The sequence below is a fragment of the Lissotriton vulgaris genome, chromosome 12 (genome assembly GCF_964263255.1).
Source record: "Lissotriton vulgaris chromosome 12, aLisVul1.2, whole genome shotgun sequence".
NCBI lineage: Eukaryota > Metazoa > Chordata > Amphibia > Caudata > Salamandridae > Lissotriton > Lissotriton vulgaris.
The window spans coordinates 736,348,665-736,367,381 of record NC_141700.1 but is presented as its reverse complement, the minus strand read 5'-3'; the positions used below and the strand labels follow the sequence as shown (position 1 = coordinate 736,367,381).

Genomic DNA, 18,717 nt, shown 5'->3' with positions numbered 1-18,717 from the left:
AAGATAGCGAAAGATCGAAAGATAATGCACCGCGAACACTTAACTACACTAACCAGAGTCCTTAGGGGCGACACCACCGGTGTGTGAATAGAGTGCGATCCCACCTCCTTTTGTAACTTTAAAGCTCCCTTAAGCTCTCGGCTGACGAGCCAGGGATCCCGCACCTACGCGCCTGAGTGGTACTATACCTGGCAAATATTTTGCAGCCATCGGCAACCCCAGAACACGGCCTATCCCTGCTGACGAGGGGTGATACCCCGAAACACGTGTCCAGGGATGGCGAAGACGGCGAAGATAGCGGAAGATCGAAAGATGATGCATCGCGAACACTTAACTACACTAACCAGAGTCCTTAGGGGCGACACCGCCCGTGTGTGAGTAGTGTGCGACCCCACCTCCTTTTGTAACATTCCAATGTTTTACAAAGGCTTCTCGAAGCTTGAGGGGATTTATATCCCCTCGAGCTTCGAGAACCCTTTGTTTAATTTGTTAGAACATTCTGCCCTCTAGTGGCAGAATGTTCTAATAGCCTTATAGCCCTTCGTAGCAGGGCTATACCGGCTCGGGCCTTTAACGATTCAGCGGGCCTTTAATAGCCGGTATAGCCCGCTACGGCGGGCTATAAGGCTATATTACAAATTATTTAATGTACTTTGAATACAATTCATAGGAAAGAGTCTAATGAAACGTAGTTTGACCAAATCTGCCATCACACTCGCAGGGAATAGTTCCCAGAGATTTCTGATAGCCCAACGGAAAACACAGTAAATACTTAACTGTATCTGCCCAAAAGCGAAATAACAAGCAATGTTCCCAGCGGCCTGTGCACTTAGGTGATAATTTGTCAATGGGCTATCTGTGTTTGAGCTCAAGTAAGCTGCAACAGTGAGCTTTATCATTACCTCCTCATAGGTCCTCCCCGTCCCAGTCCTTACCACGTGAGGCAGTCCTGCCTCCACCCAGCCAATCAAAACGCCAGAAATCAAAAGGTCGAAGGTTACATAAGCCCCTCCCACCCACCTCCATGCCTGTTTTTTTTTTCTGCTCCGACGGCTGTCGGAACGCTGGTGCTCCTGGTTCCTGCCTCTGTTCCTGTTTGCTTCTGGATGGTTTGGCGGTGCCGTGAGTGTTTCTTTTCCATTTTTGTAATGCTTCTGATGTGGTCTTTTCACATTTTTCCTGGCGCGGCCGCTCCGGTCCTCCGGTCGGTCTCGCTTCTGTTCTGGGGTCAGGATGCTCCCCGTTCATGTGCTGGGCTTGGGCGGGGAGCCCTCCTGGTGTTCTGGCCCCAGGTCGTTCTGGCGCTGGTGCTTTAGTGCAGCGTCCGGCCCCTACTGCCATGTTCTTCTTATGTGGTGTGGCTGGAGACTGCAGGGCTGCCTTTTTTGTTCCTTCTTCAGTCTTGCATGCGAGATTGTTGTTTGGGGGCAGTGTTTCCTGGAGGTTGCTGGGCACTTCCTTTATTGGTGTGTTGGGAGTTTTCCTGTGGGGTTTACTCCTTTGCTCGCCATGTTTGAGGGTACTTCCTCTCCGGTGCTTCCACAGAGCTGTTGCTCAATGGTATGTCATATGCCTCTGGTGTCACAGCCTATCATAAGACGAGGGTTAAAGTCCTGCCAATGCTGTCTAAGTGACTTGGGATGTTAATTTTCATGCTGTGCTTTGAAAATTTGCATTCTCTTTGTCCACGTAGCATGATGTCCTGTAGCTGCAAGGGGGTGTTCTTTTACAGTTTTTCTTGGACTGCTTTGCATTGTCTGCGCTGCTGGTGCATGCGGCTATTCTATCGTCTACTGTTGGTGGGGTTGTGGACGTTTTCCCCTGTTGGGGTATACGTTCGGGGATGGTCTATGGTCTGGTAGTGCTGGGTCTTTCTCCCTGATTCATTTGCTCCTGCAGGGTTTATTCCCATTTTTTACCCACCATTTCGTGCTGTCCTGTTGGCTGTACTGGCTGCGGTGTGGCCTGGCATTGCCATGCGGAGTGTTCCTCTCTTTCTGGGGACACGATTTCGCCTGGCGGTCTTTGTCACCCGGTATCCTCCATTTTCTTCTTTTTGCGCCTTCTCCCTCTGTCTTCGGAGGCGTCATCCCTGGAGGTCCAGGTTGGGTGGTTGGTGGATTCCGCTCTCAAGAGTTCGTATGCTGCTTCTCCTTTTGGGGTGGGTGCTTGCTCTTTTTCGGTCTGTGCTTCGCGGGTTCTTTTCTTGGGGGTCCCTCCTTCCAGTCCCGGATGGTTGGGCCTTGTCCTCGGCTACCGGGGTGGCGGGGGCTTGTGAGATTTCTCTCTGGCCTACGTTTTGGTGCTTTGCCATTCCCCTGGCGCCTTGGTCCACTGCCTGCATTTTATGCACTCCGTTTGGTTCCCTGCCTCTGCGGCGCCTGCTGCTGCCCCTGGGTGTCAGTCGGATATGTTGTGCCCAGGAGGAGTCGCCGTGGCCAGGTGGTTGCATCTCTTCCTCTTCAGGTTATGTGTTCCTCTCCTGGTGTTGACCTGCTTGTGGGTCACCTGTCTCCTTTGTTGACATTTTTTGCGATTTGGGCGCTCTGCTCCGTTTTTTCCTGGCTCGTTGTTCTGGTCTGCTTTCCGAATGGTGAGTCCTGTTGGTCATCATTCTTGGTTGCTGGTTTCCATTCCGTGGCCGTCCCCCTTTTAGGCTGTTTTCACGGTTGCTTTGTTGTCCGTTGGCACTGTGATGCGTTCTGCGTCTTTCTCTCTGTTCCTGGTCCTGGCTCCCGTTGGTCTCTCTGTTCGGTTCTTCCTCCCGGGGCTTCGGTCGGGTTGGTGCAGCTGTGTCCCTTTCGGTTGTGCCCCTTGCAGTCTGGTTTTCCCCTCCTCGTGGTGGGTGATTTTGGCTTCCCTGGGTATGGGAGTCGCTTGTTTTTCTCGTTCCCATCCATCCGGCTGCTCAGAGGTTTGCGGTGGTTGAGTTCCGTTTCCTGTTTTCAGGTTTTTCCTTTCGGCCTCTCTCCTGCTCCTCTGGTTTTTCCACGGCGCTGGCTCCTGCTGTGGGGGTTTGCTGGCCTGGTTCCAGGCTCTGGGGTCATATTGGGTCTGGCCATTCCTCGTCTGGTTCCTGTTCGGGGGCTTCAGTTCATTGGGACTAGTTTGACGCTTTGCTGGGAGCTGTTTGCTCAGTGCTCGCTTCGGCGGCTCGTATGCATTTATGTTGAGCGTTACTGGAGGGGGTTGGCATGGCCCCTGCGCTAGGATGACATGCATTTCGTGAGGCGTTCCATATATCTGGATCTGTTCTCTGCCCTGTTGGATTTTCTGTGGCTCGGGGTTGGTTGTGAGTCCGGCGGATGGTGGATGCCTCCTTGGCTGTGGTTCCTTGGGCTCTCATGCACCTCGTGTCCTTGGTGTTTCTTCTGTTGACTCGCTGGGTCCTTTTTCAGGCTGGTTTCGGGGCTCTGGTTCCTCTTTCCCCTGGTCTGGTGGCTTTGCTCTCCCGACCTGGTGAGGGGGGTCCGTTTCTGCTTCCCTCTCTCCTCTTGTTGTCCTCGGATGCCTGTCCTTGGGTTGGGGGCCCTGTTGGGGTCCTTGGTGGACGGCTTGTCCGATGTTCGGGCTGGCGTTCCGGTGGCTCGTTGTTGTTTGGGCCTTCTTGGGGGGTCCCGGTCCATGTCTCTATTCCTGCTGGCTTCCCTGTTTTTGTGTCTGGGCGGCGACTTCTGTGTTGGCTTTCAGAGGGTCTTGAGGAACATCCCTGTTACGGCGGTTGGTTTCTTTAAAGGAATTGTACTCTGCTTGTGCATTCTTTTGGTGGCTTGGGCCGCTTCCTCCCGTCCTCTGTTTGGTGCTGTCTGGTGCTCGTTCCGGCGGGACATGTCCTTATATTGGGACAATGCGCAGGTGCTTCGGGACTGTTCGCTGGTACTTGGAATGGCCCTGCGCCGGAATGTCTTGCTGATTCATGTAGCATTCCCTCTGTCTGTTCCTCTGTTCCTGGTCCTTTTGTCTTTTGTTTGGGACCCTTGGTTGGTTGGGTCTTGTTTGCTTCCCCTCCCGTTGCTCTTCTCCCACGGTTTTTGTTTCCGGGGTGGTCTGTCCTCGGGGGTTGCTCTCTCGTTTCCTTGGCCTTTGGGTTTTCTGTATGCCTTTCCTCCCGTTTCTCCTCCTGGGGGTTCTGCGGAGTTTGGGGGGGGAGTCGGTGTTGTTGGGTTGGCTTCGCTGTTTTTGGTTTCCGCTCCTGCTGCTGCTGGTGGGAGTCGGATTTGGCCAGCCTCCCTTGCCTCTCCTTCTGGGTCCGCAGCTGTCTTTGCTCTATCTTTGGCGCGTGCTTCTGACTGCCTGACTCTTGAGCGGCTGTCTTTAGCGTCTTTGGGCTGTTCTTCTGTGGTGGCATGTTGCATGTGTTGGTCGCGTTGGCCTTCCGCTCTTTGGAGCTGTGGTGCACTTTCGGGCTCTTTTGTTTCCTGGTGCTCCTCTCTTGGTCATAATCCGTGCTGGGGTTCCTGTTTCTGTACTGGATTCTCCAGCTTGGGTTTGTTGTTGGGTTTTTTCCCCTTCCACTTTGTCTGCTGTTCGACGGTGGTTTGTGCTTGTCGGGGCCTTGGGGCTTCCTCTGTGGTTGTTGTCCTTTAGTGGGTCGGCTTCTTCAGAGCTATGTGCTTCGTTGTCCGGGCTCTCCTGTGCTTGATTCTTCTTTGGGCCTTGCCTGCTGTTTAGCATGGTCTGCGGTTGCCCCTTTCGTGTCCTTGTTCGTGGCGGACTTGTTGTGGTTGACCGCTGCAGTGGTATTTTTTTTGCTGGCCTTCACTTCCGCTTGTCGGTTGGGTGAGTTTTGTTTCCTTCTTTGCAGTTTCTGCTGGTTTGAGTTGTTTTGCGGCTTAATCAGATTTTCTGCCTGTTTCTTCGAGTTTCCTTTTGCGGATGGAGGTGTTGCTTCCTGTTTTGCCTGCTGAGGGGGTTTCTCCTGTTCCCCTTCTTTGGGTGTTCGCAGGGCTCTTCTGTTTAGCCTCCACTGTTCACTGCAGTCTCGGGTTTCTCCTGCCCTGTTTGTCTCCTGTGGGTTCTGTGTCTGCTTCCTGTGCTGAGGCGGCAGGGTCTCTGTCCAGGACATTTGTGGGGCGGCCATTTGGCGGTCCCGTCACACTTTTGTGCGACATTCTCGGCTTAATGTTTTCTTGCCTCTTCTGATGATTTCTGTTGGTGTCTTGTACGCTGCTGTTCGTTGATGCTTTATTGTTTAAAGTTTTGTATTTTTGCATGGATCCCTGATGTCCTGCATTTTTTCTTCTTGGTTCTCTGCTTGTGAGTTCCTCACGTAGTAAGGACTGGGATGGGGAGGACCCATGAGGGGGTAATGTCTTATTACTTACCGGTAATCTTCATTACCCCGATTAGGGTCCTCCTCGTCCCAGTCCTCTTCCCTCCCTCCCTCCCGCTGTGTTTGTTTCTGAGTCTTGTTGATAACAGGCATGGCGGTGGTTGGGAGGGGCTTATGTAACCTTCAAACTTTTGATTTCTGGCATTTTGATTGGCTGGGTGGAGGCAGGACTACCTCACGTAGTAAGGACTGGGACGGGGAGGACCCTAATCAGGGTAATGAAGATTACCGGTAAGTAATAAGACATTTCTGCGGTAAGCCTAAGGGATCGGGCTTGGTTAAGTAGTAGCAATTGCGCATGCTTTTTATTTATGCAACTGCCAGAGCTAGGCTCAGAAAATGCGTGAGGAAGCCCGATCTTTTGGAAAATAGTCCTTGCATAAGCTACCCAGGGAATATAGAGGCCTTTCATCACATGCAAGGCAATCATTAATAATGTCCCTTGTTAAGGACGCCTCCTAAGTTCTCCAGATAGCTAGCCACAACAGGGGAGGACATTTACTAATACAATCACCCTAGTAGGTCGAACTCAATTCCTTCTGACAGATAAATGAGTTGATGACAGACGTACAGAAAGGGTTTTCTACAAAATCTATTTTCCTCCACCTGAATAGCTACACAGTTTGCTATACCCCATATCTCGGCCCCATATGATGCAATGGGAACACACTGAGTAGCATAAGTCTGAAGCAGCAGAAGAAGAGCCCCTCCCCTTTGGAGGCTGAGGTAAACTGAATAGGGAGCCTACTGCCCTGGATAGCTTCACTCTATGCTGTGCAATGTTAAGTGTCCAGGAGCTAGATGCATCGAACATAACCCCTAAGGGATAGTGCTTTGTAAACCATTTGCACCAACAGCCAGAGTAGAGAGGCGGGCATGCTAGGGGCCGAAGGCCATGATATATGATTTAGAGAAGTTGGTTTGCAAATCAAAAGCAGACATAAATTGGGGGAATTAATAAACTAATAGACGCAGCACTTTTGTGTATAGGTCATCAGCGCTGTGTCGTCCGCATATAGTAATGTGGGTAGTTTAGAACCTTTAACATTTGGAACATCCGGTAGATGAAAATCGGCTAAGCTCATCTAATATAATACTAGCAGCCCGCCCCAGCGTTGCCTGGGGCAGAAAGGGGTTGGGGGCCGCATTTGAGGCTTGCGTGCAGCCCGCCCCGGCCCCCGCCCGCCATGACATTGTCTGTGTCCCGGAGCCTGCGCCCAACCTTGGCCCCCCCCCCTCCCCCTCCCGCCCCGGCTCGGCCCGCCCCGGCCCCCTCCCGGCCCGGCCAGGCCCGCCCCGGCCCGCCCCGGCCCGGCCCCCTCCCGCCCGTGTCCCCTGATCCTTACCTCAGCTGCCGGTCCCGATCCAGGCGCCTCGCCTGCACAGGCCGCCACTTCGCCCAGCAGAAAGCAGGGCCGCGGCAGTCCTCCCAGCAGGTCGGGATCTTCGCCGTCATTTCAGGAAGTGCTCAGTAAGTGTTGGGAGCGCAAATGATGTCATCACGCAGACGTCGCAGCCGGCGCTACTTGCAAGGGACTACTTTATTTATATTTCTAAATTTTTAATGGCCTATGTCCTTCTGCTTGCCCTGAGGTTTTCAAAGATGTCTTGGGTGTTTTGATTGGTGGTGTACTTTTCGAGTTTACCTGGCTCAAAGGACACAGTTCTCTCTTTATAATAGTAGTATAGATAAACAGTAGGGGCGCCAATACACAGCCTTGCCACAAGCGTCTAGATATCTTTAATTTACTGGAAACTTCAATTGAACTAATCCTTACCCTGGCTTTTACGTTCTCATGCAAATGTGCTATAAAGTGAACAGGTGCTTAATCCATCACTTTAGATAGTAAACCTTGCCACAACTTGGAGTGATTTACACGATCGAATGCTGAAGACATCTCTATAAAGGCTAAAAATAGCTATTTGTGCTTGGCTACTGTTACTTATCTAAGATTAAATTAAAATTCAGGCATTGCTCGATTGTGCCTCTGCTATTTCTAGACCCATATTGGCAGGGATGCAGGGTTGCCTTTTCTTGGGTCTACTCCTTAATCCTATTATAAGGGACTCTGCCTAAGATTTTCACCATGGTATCGATGAGGAAAATAGGACTACAGCAGCTAAGCATTTTAAAATATTGGCACAACAGATTAGATGGTTCACGACCTAGGTACCGGAGGATGTGCAGGTTTATGGAAAACATTAGTCAAAACAGAGCCCACAATCCACTGTTACACTTTATTAGGTCAATTGGCACGCTGTCCGGGCCGGCAGCCTTGCTGCTAGCACTCTAATGGCTGGAGGTCTCAACTTCACACAGGGTGAGCTGAATTTCCTGACAGTTACAAACATTTACCCTGGGCGGAGTGGAGGTTGTTGTAGCAGAGTATATGTTGGAGAAATGAGCTTCCCATGCCTCACTTGTAATATGACAGCTAATGGAGGACACATTGTGATTTTGGTTTCTCATAGCACTTACAGTAGACCAATAGGACTTACTTTGCTTCTTGGATACTGCTTGGGTGAATGAGTCCCATTGCTGTGTGATGACCTCCCTCCATCACTTTGCTGTGACCATTTGTACTGCTTTCATGATGCAGCTACTACCAAGGGGACCCTAGGGTTGGCATCGAGTGCCCTATGTAGAGATTGATTAGTTGTTGAACAATCATAGTTGTACCATCTCAGTAAAATATGCGCAGATCTAAGGGGTTTCATAAGGGCTTTTTATATACTTGACCAGGGGGTTGTAAAGGAGCGAAGTACCTGATTGTGGGCAGCCTCTTCCGTCAAACACTTCATGACTAGTACCTGGTTCTGTGCTATTATTGTTCCTGGGCTGGATCTTGGATTTTCAACTTTAATATACTTACCCCTTCATCCACCCTAAACTTTACTCTCAAGGTTACTGACAATTCAATTTCAATGGGGTTGTGGTCACCAAATTTTGAAGGAATGAGTGTTCCATATTGAATTGTCTCAGTTAAGCTGCTGGTGATGAAAACTAAATCTATTACAGAGGGACTGCCTCTTCTCCTAACGGTAGGGAGTTCAGATTCACTGATACCCGCAACTTCCATTGCATTATTCAAATCAAGTGACTCAAGGTATGACACTAACTCACTACCTCTCTGATCAGCACCCTCCAGAGTGCTGTTATCATAGAATAATTCAGGTCACTGGATCAACCTTGTGTTAAAATCTCCTGCTAAGCAAAGATGCAACTAGTTCAGGCTAACAGTGAGTCACTATAATTACATTTAACAGAAAACGTCGTATTGGAAATGCTAATGAAATCATTTTTATAAAATTAACCGATTGTAAACTCAAATCCCCTACAAAATGCACAGCCTGGAAATCCATACTAAAGGATTCGAGGTCTGTCACTCGAATACCAGTGCACAGGTTTAATTTAACAAATAGGCCTGCACATTAAAACATTGGAACCCATCAAGTACTGTAGGCTGGAGGTCCCAGGTTTCCTGGAACCGTAAAATATAATTTCTTACAAAAAGTTGCCAATCGAAAGGGTAATCCAGAGGCATGCACAGGAACATAAAGAGCCACAGTATATAGGGACTAATTACGATCTTAGCGGATGGGATACTTTGTCACAAATGTGATGGATATCCCATCCGCTGTATTATAAGTTCCATAGCTATAATGGAACTTGTAATATGGCGGATAGGATATCCGGCCCATTTGTGATGGAGTATCTCATCCGCCAAGATCGTAATCACGCCCCTAGTCAGTAGGGACTACCAAAGGGCAAGAGATGAGTAATGCAAAGGCAACCAGGACCCTAAGGTCACTACCAGCAGAGCAGGCCCTGCAAATCAATCTAGGCAATCTGCGACGGGCAGAGTCAAACAGACACACACGTCTCAAATCAAGGTTCAGGGCCAGTGCCTCATGCAGTCATTTGTCATCAACCTTTACCAGTGCCAGGCTAGGGTAAGTGCCTTGGTATTTCTAACTCTGTTAGAGATCCACTAGCCTTATATTTATTTTAGCATGAATAGTGTACATTTTGGAGAATGAATGGGGTGTGGACTTCAAGGTCCCATTCGTCATCCAAATTCCACTAATCTCAAGGGTCACCAGGTTATGGGCTATGCTGAGTATTAGTATTCTTTTTTTGAGGGTTTTCATTCTTACACAAAAGAAAAGGTTCATTAGTGTTAGATGCAGTTAGTTCAGGGGGATTATAACGGCAGAAAATGTTTGTGGCATTACTCGTTGGGGATTACATGGCTATTTTTTCCTTTGCACCTTTCTCCTCAAATTGGGTATTGTGAGCATACTACTAGCTCCATGCATGGGAATATTTTGAGCTACCTACCTTAAAACTGAGCCACAGGGGCCACAGCTACCCCATGGTGTGGCACCACTCTCCTTCCTCCCCGTTTTTGGAGTGCTTTCTTCAGCTTTTTCCTCATTCTTTACTGCTTTCTCGTTTCTTTCACTCCATTTTTCTAAGGGCATTCGCCTGCTTGTTCTTCGTTTTCCGTTACTGCTTTCTCCTTCCTTCCTGCCATTTTTCTGAGTGCTTTCTCCGCTTTAGCCTAATTTCTCACTGAATTCTGCTTCCTCTCCCTCATTTTTTTGAGTGCTTTCTCCTACTTTCCTATTCTTTTCACTTCTTCTCCTTGATCTCTTTTGCTCATTTGCTGCTCCCACCTGTTTTCCCACTACTGCCTCCCAGAACTCCTCCCCCTCCCAGGACCTACTTAATGGAGGCCGTAGTGCGACCCCATTGAGCAGGCCCAGCTCTCCCATGCTGCTGCACTGCTTCCTCCCTGTTTTTATGATTTCTTTCTCCTGCTTTTCCTTCGTTTTTTTAACTGCTTTCTCCTTCCTCCTCCTGTTTTTCTGAGTGCTTTCTCCTGCTTTTGCCTTTTTTTTTTACTACTTTCTCCATCCTTTCCCCCATTTTTCTGAGTGAATTATTTTGCTCTTGCATCGTTTCTCACTGCTTTCTCCACGAAGCAGCTAGCAACTCTAGCACCTTGAGGCCCTGACAGGTGATTTGCTCCGCTTTATAAATCCTGATTGAGGACTCATTAGAGGTGAATGCAAGCATTTAGATGTGTTGTACATTCTCACATACTTCAATCTCCATTGCAGCGGCAGAGTGGTTATGCTCTGTGGTCCTTTCCACCGTGTCACTCAGAGTAACCTCTACCTGTTTAATGGGATGAAACTTGCTCTGCAGTCCTCCATTGATTTCTGGGCTCAGTTAACTTCTCCTTACAATATAGACAGCTACCATACTTCAGCAGCCTCTTGCCTCTCTTGTACTTGAAGTAATTTGCTTGCCGAGCGGAATCCATTATTGTTGCTTCTCTAAAAAAAAGAAAGAGAAAAGAGAATATGAATGTATTTTGACTGTTTTAATTTCTTTTTGGTCTGCTAAGAGAAATTAAAAATGTATTTTTTATGTTTATGGCACTCTGTGGAGAAAGAAAAAATTAAAGTAAAATGTGAACAGTTATTGTTTGTTAGCTTTTTATCCTAAGAAATCCTAATTCTTATTTGTGTCAGAAAAAATGGATTGTGAATTCTTTTTTTTACCGGAAGATTGGTCTGTTGATTCTTTTTGATGAAAGGAAGTCTCGGGGGGACTTTTTTATTTGAAGTGATTTTTACAGTTGATGCAAATTTCCTTTGTGTTGTTATCTGTTTAAAGATTTAAAGATTAAAAGTGAGATTTTTTTCTTCCTTTTGTAATTAAGGTGATTAAAATAGTTTTTACTATTTTATTATATCATTTCACTTTTCTTTCAACAAAAATATTATGTTCTGTGGTTGTGTTGATAGTTGTATCTTTTTCTATAAAAGAAAAAGAGGTAAATATTATTTCTATTTTTACTCCCCAGTCACAGCTCAGCAAATACTCTAAGGTAAGCACCAGGCAGAGTTAGAATAGTAATTTTTCCTTCAGTCCTTGTCCAACACCTGCCCTGAGGAAAGTCACATACTAATAACCATGGGGCAGATTTACAAGCCCCTTACGCCACTTTTGCGTCACCTTTCCCATGTTAAAAGTGACGCAAAAGTGGTGCAAGGGGCTTGTAAATCTGCCCCATGTGTAAAAAAGTTATTAAAATATATATACATATATTATTAAAAAGGTCCAGCTAAATTCTGATTTAAAATACTATATAGATGTTTTCTAAACAGACGTACATTATTAGGACTCCAGTAAATGTATCCGAAATTAAGTGTTTAAATCCGGGAATTTTGAAAACATTCCATCAATATATGTTTATGAGATTAAGCTGGTTAATACTGATGGTGTTTGATGTACTCACTTGTATTGATAAATGGCAGTCTATGAACAGCAAACTGGTGTTGGTCTTCTCCTCTCTCTGAAGCATGTGGTCACAAGCAAAGTCAGTGTACAACTGAGCACAAAATGTTGGAAGGCTGAATTTGTATGTTTTTGAGTGGTATTCCATCATTTAAAAATAAATATGTTTTGTAATGTATTTTTTAGCATGATCAGAATTTGACAGAGCGTATATTTATTTCATTTGGTGAAAAATTACGGTATTTCACCTTTCTCAAATAGAACGACCATAACCATTTTTTTTGGAACAAGCTGAGCACATGGGGTGAAAATAAATGAAGGACTACTGTAGGAACTGGATAATTGAAAATGTGTTTATTTAAGCATTAGGTGTATAACAACATGATTTATTAATAATGTTTAAACGTAAAATATGTTTTGAGACATATTACTGCATTGTCGCATTTTATTTACTTTTTAGAAATATTTCTTTTTTAAATATTTGAAGTGTCAAAGTACATATTTACATATATTGCAAAGATGCATAGTAAAGTTACAGATATTGTATCCATATGTATATGTGTGTGGTAGTGACATGCATGGTGAAGACGTGCAGTGTACTGGTAGGTTCGTTGTAGAAACCACGTTGTAAAGGCATGCGTGGTAATGGCATTCATTGTTCCTTCGTACATCTACCCCTATTCATTGTTTTAATAGAAGCTGAAGCAAAAATCTTCCCAAAAATTATTATATGGAACACATTGGACTGAATAGATGACAAAAAGGTGCTCCCACCTTGAGAGGGAGGATTTTGTTTGGGCCTTTTGACCATAGAACAGACCTCCCTCCTTAGTCTTCTGTTTCTAAACTATGCAACCCAGGAAAAAAATAGAAAGTGTGGTAATAAAGTGGCATAACGTTTTCCTTGGGTATCTTATTTCTGGAAAAGGTGCTTTCTTAGAGTGCAGTGTAATTTACAGAGAGAACTCTAGGGAGAATTATTAGGATCAGGAATCTGTATATCTCTGTAAATATTTTTGTTACGTGGACAGGTCCAACTGACAATAAAATTACAGTTAACAAATGAAGTCATGCTAAATTCTGTATTGGCATGATTTTTGTTCAACATATAAATAGAAACTCTCAATTCTTCTGTATGCTGGCGACTCTCTTCCAGGCAAGAACACCTTAGTAAATCTAATTTCAATGCCTGGGGCCTATAAATAAAAGAGGCTATTCTTCAAAATCACCACGAAGGCAAAAGTGACCAATTATTCCTATCTAGGTATCTGGTATGCTCTTCCACCATTTTGTAGCCATCATCTGGTTAAATCCAAGGAGACTACTAGGATGATAGTTATGGGGATAAATAGAAATTGCTGGAAAAGCTACTTCAGCTCCCCAGGTCTTCTCATCTGTGCTAAATGAGGCAGATTGTGTCAAAAAGAACTTGGGGGCTTATTTATCGGATATTGGCATAGGGCAGCAAGCTACCTTGTTGTGCTGTCCTACACCAAAGCAACAGGATAGGAATGCACCATATTTAAGCAATGCCTAGCCCCAATGTAGGCACCATGATGCAAGGGTGTCTCCGTTGCTTGCAGGATGTTTTTTGTGTAAGAAGGGAAACCTTCTTGCACAAAAATTTTCCTAAGACGTGTTTTCCTCTTTCTATGTGTGCTGCACAATGCGGATTTGATGCTTCCCCAGCTATACATCACTTTGTATATCTGGGCAGCGTCAAATTCCATGGGGGTTGCTTAGGAAAACTCATCGATTTGCGCTGTGTCGCCTTACTCATGATTTATGAGGCCACTCAAAGCCACACAGGGTGGCTTTGCGTGGCTTCATAAATTGAAATGAGAGGCCTGAGTTACGAATGTAACACTGTATATTGTGCAAAGGTGATGCAGGGTCCTCATAAACAAGCCCCTTGGTGCATAAAATAAATGCTTTGCCTTCAGTATGCCTTAAAACTTAGCTTTTTATCAAACAATTAGAATTGCACTTAGGTACCGGTTATATATATATTTTTTTTAAACAGAATTGACAGCCAGAAAAGACAAATCATTAGATAATACAATTCTTTACTTTTAGAAATCTTCAGTATTATGAATAAAAATAGATGTTGCAGTGTTCAGTACAGTGATAAAGGGCCCGATTCACAGAATGAACTTACTACTTTTGACATTCACAGAATGCACTTACTACTTTCGGTATTCACAGAATGAACTTACTCATTTCGGTATTCACAGAAGTTAGGACTACTAACTTTAGGACTCTTAAATGCCTTCTGTGAATACCGAAAGTCTTAAAATTAGGATTCTTCTCAATTTAGTAGTAGTAAAGTTAGGACTACTAACTTTAGGACGCCTAAATGCCTTCTGTGAATACCGAAAGTCTTAAAATTACGATTTTTCTCAATTTAGTAGTAGTAAAGTTAATTATCCTAACTTTACTACTACTAAATTGAGAAAAATCGTAATTTTAAGATTTTCGGTATTCACAGAAGGCATTTAGGCGTCCTAAAGTTAGTAGTCCTAACTTTACTACTACTAAAATGAGAAAAATCGTAATTTTAAGACTTTCGGTATTCACAGAAGGCATTTAGGAGTCCTAAGGTTAGTAGTCCTAACTTTACTACTACTAAATTGAGAAAAATCGTAATTTTAGGACTTTGGGTATTCACAGAAGGCATTTAGGAGTCCTAAGGTTAGGAGTCCTAACTTTACTACTACTAAATTGAGTAAAATCCTAATTTTAAGACTTTCGGTATTCACAGAAGGCATTTAGGAGTCCTAAAGTTAGTAGTCCTAACTTCTGTGAATACCGAAATGAGTAAGTTCATTCTGTGAATATCAAAAGTAGTAAGTGCATTCTGAGAATACCAAAAGTAGTAAGTGCATTCTGTGAATGCCAAAAGTAGTAAGTTCATTCTGTGAATCGGGCCCCAAGTGCTCTATTTACAAAGACAAATAAACACTAGGGGGTCGATTCCGATTCGGGAAAGAAAACAGTCCGACGATTCGTATTCATAGCCGTTTCCATACGAATCGTACAAATCCATCCAAATCGCGTAGTACGATCCGTTTCTGAAAAATACGTCTGAATGTCTTCGAACCGTACGAAAAACAAGTGAAGATCCGTATGATACGGATTCGAGAAGTGAACCGTACGATTTGTAAATGTAATGCAATGGGCATTTCTACCGCGCTACTTCCACTCCAAGGAGTATCTTGGCGCTTACACAACTCAGATGGGGGAGTTGGAAAGGGAAAAAGGTGTCCTGATTTCTGCACACACATTACACTAGGGTCCTGCACAAGGCGTCAGGCAGAGAGAAGATCCAAGTTTTCAATGCCTTCCTGAAGGGAGCTTCTTGGGAAAAAGTCCGCAAGGAGAGGGGAAGTTTGTTCCAGGCCTTAGTTCCCAGTACAAAGATGGATTTGCCACGCTTTGTGGCTAGTTTGAAATGAGGTGGAGTAAGTAAATTCTGGCTTACGGATCTCAGATCATGTAAACATGCTGTACGACCCGCAAAGTACGATCCGGACCGGGGACCGAGAACACAATTCGTACGGGAAAACGTCATCGCGTATCTACTGCGATTTGTACGGAAAACATCGCGTATGAGCGAGCCACACAATCAAATACGAAACGAACCCCCCTCAACGAATCGCACGCGTACCCCGTAAAAACATCGCGTATGAGAGAGCGACACAATCAAATACGAAACAAACCTCCCCACATCGAAGTGCACCCGTACCCCGTAAAAACATTGAGTATGAGAGAACTACACAATAAATTATGAAACTAACCCCCTCAACGAAGTGCACACGTTGCCATAAAACAGCACAAGGAGGGTGCAAACGAGTCTCACAACACCACAAAACATGTCACATGTGTACAAACCATTGCAAATGAATGTCCTGGCCAGATCCAAACTGGCAAACAGAGGGCCCAACTCAGACCCACCCCTTATAACACACCCACCAAAAACTCAAACTAAGCCACACCCATAAATGGACCAATAAAAAGGGCCCCCACACACAAACCATCATCCTTTGCAACATACCCAATTAGCAAGACAAACTGACAACACACCAACAACTGCACACATCCACCTTCACACATACCCCCAATCATATTCAGACCCACACACCCCCTTCACATTCAGAGCCACACACCCACATCCATACACACCGTCACCCCACAATCACATTCACCCCACAACATGTCTGCACAGAAGAATCCAAGGTTCACAAACCAGGAGATGGAGATCCTTGCAGATGAAGTCATCAGAGTCGAGCCACATCTTTTTGGCGCATTGGTAAGACAGACCAGCATAGCTGACAAAACACGCCTGTGGGAGATGATCGTCAATATGGTCAAAGCTGTTGCACCCATCAGACGCACCAGCTGGGATTGCCAGGCCAGGTGGTACGATCTGCGGAGGAAGGTGAAGCGCATGGTGGACGAGGACTATGCCTAGAGCCAGCACACTGGAGGTGGTGGACCCCGCAGACCAGTACAGTACCATCCCTGGGAGGAGAAGGTCGGTGCACAGACATAATATTGAGTCCAAAATATCGTTTGGACATAATATCGAGTAAATAATATAGACTGGACAAAATATCGACTGGACAGAATATCGACTACAAAAATATCGTTTTTAAGGTAAGTGAAGTAATATCGACTGGAATAAATATAGATAGCAAAAATATCGAATTTTTAATAATATATAATATTTTAAAGTGTATTTTTATGTAATAATATGTGTGAAAAGTGTGTATTTATGTTATAAATAATTTTATTAAAAGAATTTTGTTTTTATAATTATTGCGTAATGTAATTCTGTAGCGGGGTGTGGGTTTAAAGGGGAATAGGGTGGGAAGTAATTTAATTATAATTAGTTAAATATGTAAATTTATTAATTGATATTAATTTAAAATTAATTGTTAATTAATTTATATGTGTTAATTAATTTAATAGTAATTGCAAAAAAATCAATAATAATTGATTAATTGGTAAATATGTAAATTTTACTAATTTAATGCAGTAGCGGGTTGTGGGATTATAGGGGAATAGGGTGGGAAGTAATTTAATTAATAATAATTAAATATGTAAATATATTTATTGATAGTAATTAGTAAATAATTGATAATTAATTTATATGTGTTAATTAATTTAATAATAATTGTTAATTAATTTATATTAATTGATTAATTTGTTAATATGTGATTTTTACTACTTTAATTTTTACAACTACGCTTTCCAACGCTTTCCTTACTGTTGCATCCAATGGAGTTGGAATAGTAATTTTAACCCCTACGCTATCCAACGCTTTCCCTACTGTTGCACCCACTGGAGTGGGAATAGTAATTTTAACCCCTACGCTATCCAACGCTTTCCCTACTGTTGCACCCACTAGAGTGGGAATAGTAATTTTAACCCCTACGCTATCCAACGCTTTCCCTACTGTTACACCCACTGGAGTGGGAATAGTAATTTTAACCCCTACGCTATCCAACGCTTTCCCTACTGTTGCACCCACTGGAGTGGGGATAGTAATTGTAACCCCTGCGCTATCCAACGCTTTCCCTACTGTTGCACTCTTTGGAGTGGGAATAGTAATTTTAACCCCTACGCTATCCAACGCTTTCCCTACTGTTGCACCCACTGGAGTGGGAATAGTAATTTTAACCCCTACGCTATCCAACGCTTTCCCTACTGTTGCACCCACTGGAGTGGGAATAGTAATTGTAACACCTACGCTATCCAACGCTTTCCCTACTGTTGCACTCTTTGGAGTGGGAATAGTAATTTTAACCCCTACGCTATCCAACGCTTTCCCTAATGTTGCACCCACTGGAGTGGGAATAGTAATTTTAACCCCTACGCTATCCAACACTTTCCCTACTGTTGCACTCTTTGGAGTGGGAATAGTAATTTTAACCCCTACGCTATCCAATGCTTTCCCTACTGTTGCACCAACTGGAGTGGGAATAGTAATTTTAACCCCTATGCTATCCAACGCTTTCCCTACTTTTGCACCCACTGGAGTGGGAATAGTAATTTTAACCCCTACGCTATCCAACGCTTTCCCTACTGTTGCACCCACTGGAGTGGGAATAGTAATTGTAACCCCTACGCTATCCAAAGCTTTCCCTACTGTTGCACCCACTGGAGTGGGAATAGTAAATTTTACCCCTACGCTATCCAACGCTTTAGCTATTGTAGAATTCACTACAGTTGTTATAATTGTTAACTATTTTGTTATGCTACGGTAAAATTATTATATATGTTTATTTAATATAAAAAAAATTATATAAATATGTATGTATTATTTTTTTAGATTAATTTTTATTTTAAAATAAATAATTATTAATATAACATTATTTTAATAATTTAAAGTAAGTTTAGACTAAACATATTTATTATTACATTAGTATTAACTTAATTTAAAGACATTTATAAAAAACGATATTTTTTACAGTCTATATTTTAGTAACTCGATATTTTGGAGTCGATATTTTTGTACTTACCTGTTTAAAGATAGCCAGTCGATATTTTGTCCATCGATATTTTGTCAACGATATTTTGTCACATCGGTATTTGTGAAGTCGATATTATTTCAGTGATCCGAGAAGGTCATGGCCCTGCTACCACTGGTGGGAGTTCATGGAATTGAAGGAGTCGTGGAGCCTGGTGAGTATACAAACAACTCATGTAACATGAGGGGACTCCCAGCAGTGTCCAGACATATGAGGGGTGGGTGGATATGACTCCCAGCAGTGCCCAGACATATGAGGGGTGGGTGGCTATGACTCCCAGCATAAGCCAACAGTATGGGGTTGGGTGCAGAGGACTCCCAGCAGTGGCCAGACATGAGATGGGTGGGTGCAGAGGACTCCCAAGATAGGCCAGACATAGGAGGGGTGGGTGCAGAGGACTCCCAGCATAGGCCAACAGTATGGGGTGGGTGCAGAGGACTCCCAGCAGTGGCCAGACAAGAGAGGGGTGGGTGCAGAGGACTCCCAGCATAGGCCAACAGTATGGGGGTGGGTGGATATGACTCCAAGCAGTGGCCAGA

The 18,717-nt window shown here is 44.4% G+C and overlaps 1 non-coding gene across 1 annotated transcript; it reads left to right on the top strand.

Moving 5' to 3' along the window:
* Positions 1-3,137: 3,137 nt before the first annotated feature.
* On the top strand, positions 3,138-3,245 carry LOC147678448 (U6 spliceosomal RNA). The gene has a single exon (XR_015303270.1). It is a non-coding gene; the product is annotated as a U6 spliceosomal RNA (small nuclear RNA).
* Positions 3,246-18,717: the final 15,472 nt, after the last annotated feature.